The sequence below is a fragment of the Camelus dromedarius genome, chromosome 9 (genome assembly GCF_036321535.1).
Source record: "Camelus dromedarius isolate mCamDro1 chromosome 9, mCamDro1.pat, whole genome shotgun sequence".
Classification (NCBI taxonomy): domain Eukaryota; kingdom Metazoa; phylum Chordata; class Mammalia; order Artiodactyla; family Camelidae; genus Camelus; species Camelus dromedarius.
The window spans coordinates 79,372,744-79,384,608 of NC_087444.1; the positions used below are offsets into that span (position 1 = coordinate 79,372,744).

An 11,865-nucleotide genomic window follows, 5' to 3' on the forward strand; every position below is an offset into this window, starting at 1 on the left:
CTGGTTAGCAGCAGTTCGTGTGAGTTGTCACACATCTCTGTCATGAGACAAACCAGAAGGTTAATTGGAAGCTGGCAACTTGGCCCCAGGCTCTGTCCTATTGTGCCATCTTCCTTTGATGCTTTTCCCTGAGTTCTATAGATTCTGAGGGTTTTCCAGAACATCATTGTGTTTTTAAAAGCTTTGCTAAGAATAATTGACTTAAAATACACTTGAAGTGCAGGGTTTGATAAAGCTCTGGCACAGGCTTAACACGTCTGAAGCCAAAAGTTTTCTCGTGCCATTTGTAATTTTATCCCCTCTTTCAACCTACAGAATTGATGCTAGAAGTTATTCCCCCTTTTTGTGACAGGTGTTTTCAAACATACACAAAAACAGAAAGGACTGTGTCTGCAGCCCAATGAGCCCATCTCTAAATTTCCACCATTGTTGTTTCTTGGATGTTCTTTCATTTTATTCCCTGGTTCACATCACTGGGTCATTTTTACATAGAGTGCCTAGCCCCACCTCATGTAACTCCTGAATCATTCAGAATGCATTTTCAAAGATGTATGTAAGCACTTTTTCATAATTTCCATAATTTGATCACACAAATACAGGAATGCCCTGCTTTTTGAAAGTTCACCTTAAACACCACATTGATTTTATGAAAGACTAATTAAAAGAAATCTGAAAAGAATTTTAGTCACGCTTATGAAAAAAGCCATTACACTATACACTGTAGATTCTTTCATAATTGAAGTGGCTTATCTAGAACTTTCAGAAAGCAGGGGATACTCCCCCATTATGGCATTTCAGCTTATGAAAAGTTTCATAGGAAAGATCTACCTGGGGTTAGGAGAAACCTGTAATTAAGACTCTGTTACTAGGGGAGGGTATAGCTCAGTGTCTGGAGTGAGTGCTTAGCACGCATGAGGTCATGGTTTCAATCCCCTGTACCTCCATTAAAAAAAAATAAACCTAATTACCCCTCATCCAAAAAAAAAAAGACTATATTACTAAATTGTATATCTGGAGGGAACTCTAATTTGAAAAGATGCATGCACCCCAATGTTCACGGCAGCACCATTTACAATAGCCAAGACACGGAAACAACCTAAATCCATCATCCATGGACAGATGACTGGATAAAGAAGCTGTGATATAGTTATACAATGGAACACTACTCAGCCATAAAAAGGAATAGTGCCATTTCCAGCAATATAATAGCACAGGGAACTATATTCACTACTTAATACGTATAATGAGAAAGAATATATTCATGTATAAGTATAAAGGAAACATTATGCTGTACACCAGGAATTGACACCACATTGTAAACTGACTACATTTCAAATAAAAAAATTTAACAAGACTGTTCCTACATTGTGTTAATTTCCTATAGCTGCTATAACAAGTTAACACAATCTTGATGGTTTAAGGCAATGTCCATGTAACTGTTTTACTGTTCTGGACGTCAGAAGTCTCTTCCAAAGGAATAGTCAAGGTGTTAGCAGGGCCCGTGGGCCCTCTGGAGGCTTTGGGGGTGAATCCCTGTTCTTGCCTTTTGCAAAGTCAGGCGCTACATTCTTTGCATTTGTTGGCTCATGACCACTTCCTTCCTCTTCAAAGGCCAGCAGTGTAGCATTTTCTTTAGTCATCAGATTGCTTTCTGCTGTATAGTAGGATCTCCCTCTGCCTCTCTTTTTAAGGAGACTTGTGAGTACATCACTAGGCAAACATAATTTTAGCATAATCTCACCACAAACTCGCTATCACACTTGCACAGTCTCTTACTATATAAAGTGACATGTACAATGTCTTGGGATGAGGACATGGACATCTTTAGGGGACATCTATCAGCCTGCCACACTGAATTTGTCTCTTAAAAGTGTGTTTTAAGGCATACTCATTACAATCAGGATGCAAAATTTACACCCATCCCCTGTATTTTCTGTAAACTAGATACTGAAGAGATGAAGAATTCAGGTCTAGTCTGGCTGGACAGTTGTGCCATGTGGCACTCCTGGAGATACACTGGGTAGGACAGGTGTGTGAAAATGTTCTCTAGACAACAGTAGGGAAGAGATGGGTTTAAATCAAAGTGTTTTTTTGTTTTGTTTCCAGAACTAGTTATTAAATTGCAGAAAGTTCCAAATACCAGATATTGTGAAAAGGTTACAGCACATCCTAGTGAACACGATAACCCAGTAAGACCAACAACCTAGCCTCTGCCTGCTTGCAGCTCTTGGCAACCTGGAGTCACCCTGTCCCTGCCGGCTCTTTCCTGAATATGCAAGCCCCCCAGGCTTAAAACTTCCCTGGGCCAGTGCTTTGAGAGCTATCTTCCTGTCTCCTTACTTCTCACAAGTAATAAATGCTTCTGCTTTAACTGGACGTACTTGCTGTGTTCACTGGCTCTGCACCCAAGGGAAGGACCCATTAAATCCAGTAACAATAATGACACCTCAGCACAACCCGGAGGCCCCTGCATAGGCATCCTGGGGACACTGTGATGAGGGCAGCATTCTGCATCACCCCCGCCCAGCAAGACTGCACACACACACACGTGCATTATACTGCGTCCACGAAGACAAGATGTGATAGTCCTGAGACACACAGCTGGCATTTACAATGTGCAACAGAGGCTTGTGTGAAATGGAGGGAGGTGCTGAACCACCCCAGCAGGTATGAGGACACAAATGCACAAATGCTCCAGGGACCCCTGTGAGGCAGGTATGGGACAGGGAGGTCCGGAAGCCTGGTGTGTGGATGCACACAGGATCACACAACCACACACATGCAGGTGTGACCAGGTGGTCTCACCCTGGCTTGGAGAAAACCCCCCCTCTTCGCCATCCTAGCCCCAGTCCTGCAGGTCTGACGATGCACTGACGGTGGTCAGAACAGGAGCCTTGTGCACATGTTGCCGCAACCTGGAGCCTCACACAAACACACAGGGACACGTGATGGACACAGATCAGCCCACGCCTTGGTAGCGGAAAATTTTACCCGGAAATGCCTGCTAAGAAGACCGGAGAAGCAGTCGGAGGAGGGAAGGGGGCAGGGGACAGAGCCGCTGGAGGTTAGGGGCTTTTCTGGGGGGTCAGCCTGCATTGGGTCAGTTTCAGGGACAGTGGATCCAAAGCGATCTGGAGAGGGAAGGGACTATGTTCCTGGGTCGTTAGGCACCGTTCGAGTGATTCGTGTTTCACCCAGCGGGGTGGGTGATCACGGAGCTCTGTGGCCATCCTGGGGGAGTCCTATTTCTGTCCTATCCTGGTGTTTCTTGGGTTCTTTACTCCCGAGTAGGCGGGCGTTTCGAAGTCTACCCGAGAATTTTTCTTGGTATTCTAATGCAACTACAACAAACACAGTAAAACACATGGCTAACTTAAATTCCTGTTAAATTCAGGAAAACAAACACGGAGAAGAAATCTCACCGCATAATTTTATGAGTTCTCTGTAAAAGCGGCCTCTCGCTTCCACGGCGTTTGGACAGAGCAGAGCCAGGGCCGCCCCCCTCCAGCCTCCCACGCCCTCCCCGCTTTCTTCCGCTCGCAGCTTTGGACCCAACCTCTCGGCGATCACGGCCTCCGGGACCAGCAACACCGCTTCTGGGCTTAGCTCCTTACCGCCGCCCAACCGTGCGCTCCGAGGAGCGTCAGAGCGACTCCCCGGGGTGGGGGTGGGGGGGCCGCCGTCCACCGCCAGGTCGGCACGCATCTGCCGGCCCCGGCACCTGCCTCTCTCTCGGGGCCTCGATTGCCGCCGCGACGACGGGGCTCTGGGGGCGGGGGCGGGGGCGGGGGCGGGGGCCGCCTTCCCCTCGAATCGGCGCAGGAGACGCGCCCGGGCGCCGAGCTGCGCTGAAGACGGAGGAGCAGCGGGCGGCGGCCCCCCTCCCAGGACGCGCGGGGGGTTGGGGCGGGGGTGGGGGCACCCGGGCGCTACGGGGGCCCCCGGGGCGCGGGGAGACCCGAGCCAGGCCCTTCGCGGTCCGCACGCCCTGCGCTCCGCCCGCGCAGACCCCGCCCCCCCGTGACTTCCCGGAGACGCGCGTCCTCGGTGAGCAGGTGCCGCGCATCAAGGGCTGAGCCCGCCCGACCCGCCTCCGCGGGCGGGCGGCCCCGGGCTGCGCTGCGGAGTGTCTCCCCCGAAGGCTCAGAACCTCCGCGAGCCTCCGGAGCCCAGCGGTCTGGGAGGGGCCCCGGTGTCAGGGCTCCTCTCTGCGGCCCCCGGGCAGCTCTGTGACCACCCTGGAGCCCCTCCTGAGCCTTCGACCAAATGGAAACAACAAAGCTTTTTGCAGGGGAAAAAAAAAAATCTGTGAAGTGTCGTCCTAAAGGGCCTGGAACACGAACAGGTAAACCGCGATGCATGCGTGTGGCTGTGTGTGGGGCTCGCTGTTACTGCCCTGGTCTTGGTCCCACGACGCTCTTACCAGTCAGGGCGTTTTGAGATCCCTCCTCTGGGATTGTCTTTGGGGCTAATTTCAAAGCTGCATGAAATAATCCACATGAACTTTGGTTTAAAACAAAAGTATTGTCCGGAAAGATCTAAAAATAATCACGTCCTCACTCCGAGCCTTCCTTGGAGCCTCTTCCATGATCAGGTACCTACTTCGTGTTGCCACATTTGGCATGAACTCTTTTCGCGGTGTTTTATCCAATATCGTTATTGGGCACACAGCTCTCAGTGGGGAAAAAATCATTTTTTCCTCCAAAGTTATGTTTTTAGCACAGATTGTGTGCTTCCTCTGTTCCTTGTGAAAGCCGGTTGCCTTTTGAGGACGTTACTCTCTTTTACCTTGTCAGAATGATTATCTGGTCGCAGCAGCGGCTGTACAGGTATCCGAGCCCTGGGATCCGCAAGCCAGAGAAGCCGCTCCCGGGAAACACTTCCCGGCTCAAAGCGGAGGGTTATTCGTGCCGAACCTGGGAGCTGTTTGGGACAAAGTGGCCCATAAAGACACCTGGAGTGTGAAGGAGTGAGGGGCATTCCACCGAGTGAAGGACCCCACAGGGTCCATTCTGTCCTCATCCACTTTTCTCTGCCTGGTCTTCATCTGTGTGGTCAGTCAGAGGGGGTTGCTCCACATGGCAAGCACTGTTTTCTGGGTGGTGGGACAAGGATGACAGAGACAGGGGTCCTGCCCTAGGGGAGGGCAGGCGCTCAGCACCAAGCGTGGCAAACATATGGGAAGTCAGATGTGAGCAGTGAAGTGATTCTGCTGCTGTGACAGAAATGCAGCCAGAGTCATGAGTGAGGGAAGGGTGCAATCTTGGAGTCACGGGACAGGTGAGCTGGGGTAGCGCGCCCTGGTGTGAGAGCTTTGCTTCCGGGGATGGAGAGGAATGCAAACCCTTCTGAGCTCTGCTGAGAATCGTGGGGGATGCCATGAACTGTGAGTGGCGCTTCAAATGGAAATGTCACTCGGTCGTGTCAGGTCTCCCCAGGACTTAGTGTTCTCAGTGAGAGTGGGAAGACGGACTTTGGATGAAAGGCATAAGGAAAGAAGCAGACAGTAAATAAAAGGTGACATTAGGTTGGAAATCTCGGAGCTGGTGTGTCAAAAATACGCAGATTAAAACCCGCTGAACCAGGAGGCACAAGCCACCCACGCGGGGTCAGCAGGTAGCGCCCTCAGCATCCGAGCTCCCACTTTGGAAGTGGAAGTCCCTGGGCCATTTTGATTGAAGGTGCGGTTTCAATACACACACAAAGACAGTACAGTCACAAGGTTTATTAATGACACATCCCAGGACGGGGCACAGTGAGTAGACGGAAGTGCACTCCTCTGAGCCGGGGAGCACACACCTCTTACTTCTGAGGTGGTTGGGGCAGCGGTCACTGATTTTCTTGAGTGGTTATTTTAAAAGGTGCTCCAGGAAAAGCAAACTGGGAACTTCGTGGTGGGAATCCTACACTCAGGTTCTGATCTAAATGTCCAGACTCTCGGTCTGTCGTACTGTAAAATGCCCAGACAGCAACTCCAACAGGCTGTTTTCTCATTGCAGGGTTGAGCTGCGTGCCCCACATCTGGGTATGCTGAAGCCCACCCCAGTTTCTTAGAACGTGTGTATTCGGAGATGGGGTCTTTAAAGAGGTAATTAAGTTAAAATGAGGCCATTAGGACAGGCACTAATCCAATCTGATGGGTGCCTTGCAAAAAAGGATTAGGACACACACAGACACTAGGGGCACGTGTGCACCGGGCGACACCACGCGAGGAGACAGCCAGAGGGCGGCCACTGGCAACCCAAGGAGAGAGGCCTCAGGGGAACCAACCCTCCAGCCTCCTCACCTTGGACTGCCGGCCTCCAGAACGATGAGAAAAACAGCTCTGTTGTTCGGGCACCAGTCTGTGGTATCTCACCCCGACAGCCCTAGCAAGCAACCAACTCACTCATGCACGGGCATTTGCAGAATTGTTACTTTGTTCCCAGCTATTGCTGTTATCAATAAAGCTGCTGTTGCTGTGAACATTAGAAGTACAAGCATTTCTGTGGACACACATTTTTAACCCTCTTGGGGATAAACCTACAAATTAGACGGCTGCATCACATGCTAAGTGCATGCATACTTACAGAAATTACCAGTTTTCTAAAGTGGGTTTTAACATTTTGCATCCCACCAGTAAGGCATGGGAGTTCTGTTTCACATCACTGACTTGGCATTTTCGGGTTGACCATTCAAATGAGCACAGACTTGTGTCTCATTGTGGTTTAAATTTGTTTCCCTAGTGATGAATGGTGTTGAGCATATTTTTACATGCTTCTTATTTACATATTTTCTTTGGTGAAATATGTATTAAAACTTGTCTTTTTTTTTTTTTTCCCCCTAATTCTCCCAGCCTTTTGAACATACTGCCACATTCTGGCTTTTTTTAATGCTGCCAATCTAACTGCTGTCCTTTTGTAAACAATGTATTTCTTTTCTGGCCACTTTTCAGACTTTCTCTATTTTATACTCTGCTATTTCATTTCTACTTGACTTCCTAGGTGTAATTTTTAAAAAATTTATTCTCCCTCCAATGTATCCTAAATCAGAGGATTCATGTCTTCATCTATTCTGTAAAATTCTCAGACATCTTTCAAGCAGCCACTTTTCCTGTTGTTAGTTACGGAACTTCCATGAACTGAATGTTGAATTTCTGTTTTTCTGAACAATGTCTTAGAATTTCAGTATCTTTATCTCTGAATTTCTTTCTGAATAATATATTCAAATATATAATACCAGATATAGTCATCTTATCAGTATGTATAATTTTCAAAGAAAAAATTTAATTTTTCAAATAAAAGGGCAGAATTTTTGTCTTTTTTAAAAATTGGGTTTTCTCATTGTTTTAAAGATTATTTAAAATTTCCAGACACCAGTTATTTATCAGATATATTTTGCAAATATTTTTCACTGGGCTATGGCTTCCATTTTTAACTTTCTTAAATGTGTCTTTTTTAATAGCAAAGGTTTTTGATTTTGATAAAGCCCAATTTTACCATTTTATTTTATTTGGGTTTTGATTTTTCTGTCTTGATAAGTACTAGGGATGTAATATACAACATGATAAATGTAATTAACACTGCTGTATGTTATATATGAAAGCTGTTAAGAGAGCAAATCCTGAGTTCTCATCACAAGGAAAAAAATTTTTTTGTTTAATGTATCTGTATGTGGTAATGAGTGTTCATTAAACTTATTGTGATAATCATTTCATGATGTATGTAAGTCAAATCATTATGCTGTTCACCTTAAACTTATACAGTGCTGTATGCTAACTGTATCTCAATAAAACTGGAAGAAAAAAAATCCTCTTAATATTGATGCCTATAAAACTCATTACCCTTAAAATTGAAAAGCAAAATAAATAATATGTAAGAAGTCTGTCTAACCCATGTTCAATGAGTACCCCTCATCCAATGACCTATGAGTTATTTTATATTTTACATTTCAGACATTGAAGATTATAATCCATTTCAAGGTAGTAAATGACTTGAGATATGTTGAGGTTTTTATTACTTTATTTTTCATACGGATGTTGTAATCTTAAGAGTATTTTGTTGAAGCATTATCCTTTCAGTCTTGAAATACCCTGGCAATTATACTGAAAATAAACTGACAACATATGTGTGGGCCTGTTTCTGGCCTCTGTATTCTTGCTGGGGCAACCCTTTCACCAATAGTTTACTTCTGTTAGTATAGCTCTATAGCATTCTGAAAGTCAGGTAAAACCTTTCAAATTTGTTTTTCTTCCCAAAATTTATTTTGGGTATTTTAGGTCTTTTGAATTTTCAAATAAATTTTCAAATCATTTTGTCAGTTTCTACCAAAATCAGTGGGAATTTGTTAGTTGTGTGAATCTACAGAATTAGGGGAGAATAAATTGAAGTATTAAGTCCTTAGATTCAGAAATGTGGTCTCAGTAATGTTTTGTAGATTTGCTATATAGTTTTTGAATGTATTTTGTTAAATATAGTCCTAAATATTTCACATTTTGGTGTTGTAGTAAGGGGTACAGTTTCCCAATTTCCAAGCATTTTAACTATACTGACCTTTTATCCTGGGGCCTTGACTAATCTATTAGATCTCTTAGGTTTTTTAATAGATAATTAAGGATTTTCTAAATAGATAAGCACATAACCTGTGAATAATGACCATTCTGGTTCTTTCTTTACAATTTGTGCACCATTTGTTTAATTTTCTTACGTCACTAGCACAGGCCTTCAGTGTAGTATTACACACAGGCTGTGAGAGTGGACGTTCCTGCTTATTCCTGATATTAGGGGGAAAGCACTCAAACTTTCACTACTAAGTGCGATGTTAGCTTTAGGTTTCTAATGCTGCCATACGTCAGGTTAGGGAAGCTGGTTCTGACATCAGCTCTCTGAACACCAACTCCCAGAGTTTGCATCGGTGTCCACATCTTTAGCCGTTCAGTCCTCCACAAGAAAGCCCTCACTTCAGGCATCAGCTTCAAGTCACAGGGGCCAACTGTATTTCTGACCAGCTGGCTATGACTGCAGGGGTTCCCACAATCTCCTCAGGTTGGATAATTTGCTAGAATGACTCATAGAATTCACTAAAAGTGCTGTCTATGCCTATGATTCCAGTTTTGTTACAAAGAATATAACTCAGGCACAGCCAAATGGAAAGAGCGCACAGGGCAAGGTGTGGGAGGGTCCCAGGGGTGAAGTTCCCATGACCCCGCCCAGGGGAGTCAAAGGCATATCACTCTCCCGCACATCCATATGTTCGCCAACCAGGAAGCTCCACCAAAACGTGGTGTCCAGAGTTTTGATCAGAATCTCACTGCACAGACACAACTAATTAGATCACGGCCACAGGACTGAACTCAATCTCTAGCCCCTCTCCACCCCCTACAGGTCTGGCGGGCTCAGCTTCAAATTTCTAATCATGTGGTTGGTCTTCCGGGCAACTAACTCCCATCCTGAAACTTCCTAGGGGCTTCCCAGGAGTCACCTCGTTAGCACAAGAAAGCCTGCTTGCACTCAGGAGTCCTGGCATGTTGATAGCTCTGTGCCAGGGACTGAGGAGAAAGAGCAGACGCATTCATTGCACCGCATGTTCTGGATAATACGGATTAAATTAACACATTCCCAATTGTTAAGCCAACCTTACAGTCCCAGTGAGTCTCACTAGATTCAATCAACTCTTAGGAATGTAGAGTTGGCTTAACAATGGAAAATACACTAATTTTATATACATACTTAGACTTAATTCCCTAAAATTTTGTGAAGGAGTTTTTTGCACCTATGCTCACATATTAGTCTATAATTTTCTTTTTAATCTCATTACCTAGTTGTGCTCTTAGGGTTAATATTGGCTTCTAAAAATTGGTTGGAAAGTACCCCTTATGTTATTACTTATTTTGGGGAAGTTTGATAGTCTTAGCTATTTCTTCATTAAATATTTGGTAGGATTCATCAGTGAAGCCATCTTGGCCTTGAGTTTTAGTGAGAGGGGTTCTTACATTTATACATAGTTTACCGCTACAAGTAATCTGGAAATACTCATTTTATGTCTTTAATGGACAAAGGATTTTTCAGATGATCTATTTCTCCTTGAGGGAGGCTGGCTAGTTAGTATCTTTCAATGGGTTTTTGTCCTCTGCATTTCCACTTACTGTGAAAGAGTTGTTTAAAATAATTATCCATTATGTTTCGAAGGTATTCGCGCGATACATTCTCTCCTTGCTCGTATTTGTGATATGTGATTTCTCTCTTTTTTTTTTCCTGATGTTGTTGGAGGTATTACCAATTTTACTAACTTATTCAAGGTATCTGCTTTGGGATGATTCATAGATTTTCTTTAAAATAATTAAGAAAATATATGAAACTGATTCTTAATACATGGGACATCAAGCAAATAATAGTGACCTATGAGAGAGCAAAGAAGTGCTGTGAGCCACGTGACCACCCCAGGTTACTGTGAGAAACTTCCAGGCTCCAGCACAAGAATGGCAAGTCCAGCCAGACCCCAAAAGTCGCCCTGAGCTGACACAGAAACTTAGAATCTGGGCCTACTCAGGTGGCTGCAGTCCAACAGAGCACAGCACAGCTGAGAGAAAATGTCGGAGACTTGAAGAGGGTCATCCTCAAGCATCCAGCTGGGCGCCCATCTGCACCCTCAGGAAGGAAATGACCAGAGGTGAGAAACACCCGAGAGGGTTAGATGAAGCAATTTCCAAGGCTACTGCAGAGGGTGGAACAGCATCTGTTCCAACCAGTGTCCATGGGAAGCCTCACAAAGCACAACTAGAGAACACAGAATGACTGTCTCAGGAGGGGGAGGGAAGTCAGCTTTCAAATAAATACTCCAATGAGTCCACCTAGAAATGTTTGGAATCAAGATCCCAAAAGACCATAGTGTGTCCAAGGAACTTAAACATGTAACAGGAAAAAAAATCAGGAGTATCTATAGAAATGCAAATGTTTTCAGTACCCAGAAAGGCAAAACTGAGTGTCCACACAAAATGACACTATGTTAACAGCATCAGACAATGTAAATTTCAGAGTAAAGAGTATTACTATAAAGAGGATCACTTCTTAATGATAAAGAGCTCTACTCATTAATTGGACATAACAGAAGGAAATGTTTATTCACCAAATAAAAAGACTTCAAAATACATGAAGCAAAACCTGACAGAACGAGAGAAACAGGCAAATCCACTTATACAGAGACGTCAACAAGCCTCTTCAAGTAACTGGTAGAACATTGCCCCCACATCAGTAAGGACACAGGAAACGTAGACATTATCAGCCATCTCACCTAAGCTGACATCTGAGGACTCTCCACCAAACAAGAAAACAATATACATTTATTTTGAGTTAACATGAAACACAGGACAGACCATATTCTGGGCCATAATGCGAACATCAATAAATGTAAATACTTCAAGGCATAAAGTATATACTCTGACTGCAATGAATTAAATTAGAAATCAATTACAGAAAAGATAAGGAAAATACCAAGTATTTGAAATACCACACTTCTAAAAAGAACCACGTGTCAAAGGAGAAATTTAAAAGGAAACTGGAAAAGGTTTCAAATCTAATTAAAATGAAAATACAACATACCAAGTGTTGTGGGAGGCAACTAACAGTTCCTACAGGGTGATTTTTAGTATTTAGCACCTACATTAGCGGAAAAAGACCCAAAGGTATCAAATGAAGGATCTCAGCTTCTATGTTAACAAGTAGCAGAAGAGAAATGAAATACAATAAAAGCAAAAGGCAATGGTAAAAGTCAAAAAGAAAAAAAAAAAAGGGAAGAATCAGTGAAATCAAGTGCTTTATGAAGATCAATAAAACTGATTAACTTCTGATCAAGAAAAAAAGAGAAATATAGACATTACCAGTATCAGGA

At 44.2% G+C, this 11,865-nt stretch overlaps 1 protein-coding gene across 2 annotated transcripts in view; it reads right to left on the reverse strand.

Annotated features, from left to right (window-relative positions):
• Positions 1–5,710: 5,710 nt before the first annotated feature.
• The window catches only part of ZNF772 (zinc finger protein 772), a 13,677-nt gene continuing 7,522 nt past the window's right edge, over positions 5,711–11,865 (reverse strand). For both annotated transcript variants that reach the window (XM_010998791.3, XM_010998792.3), the window contains one exon: positions 5,711–11,865. This exon is cut by the window's right edge and continues 3,600 nt beyond it. The gene's annotated coding sequence lies outside the window, so the exon portion shown is untranslated.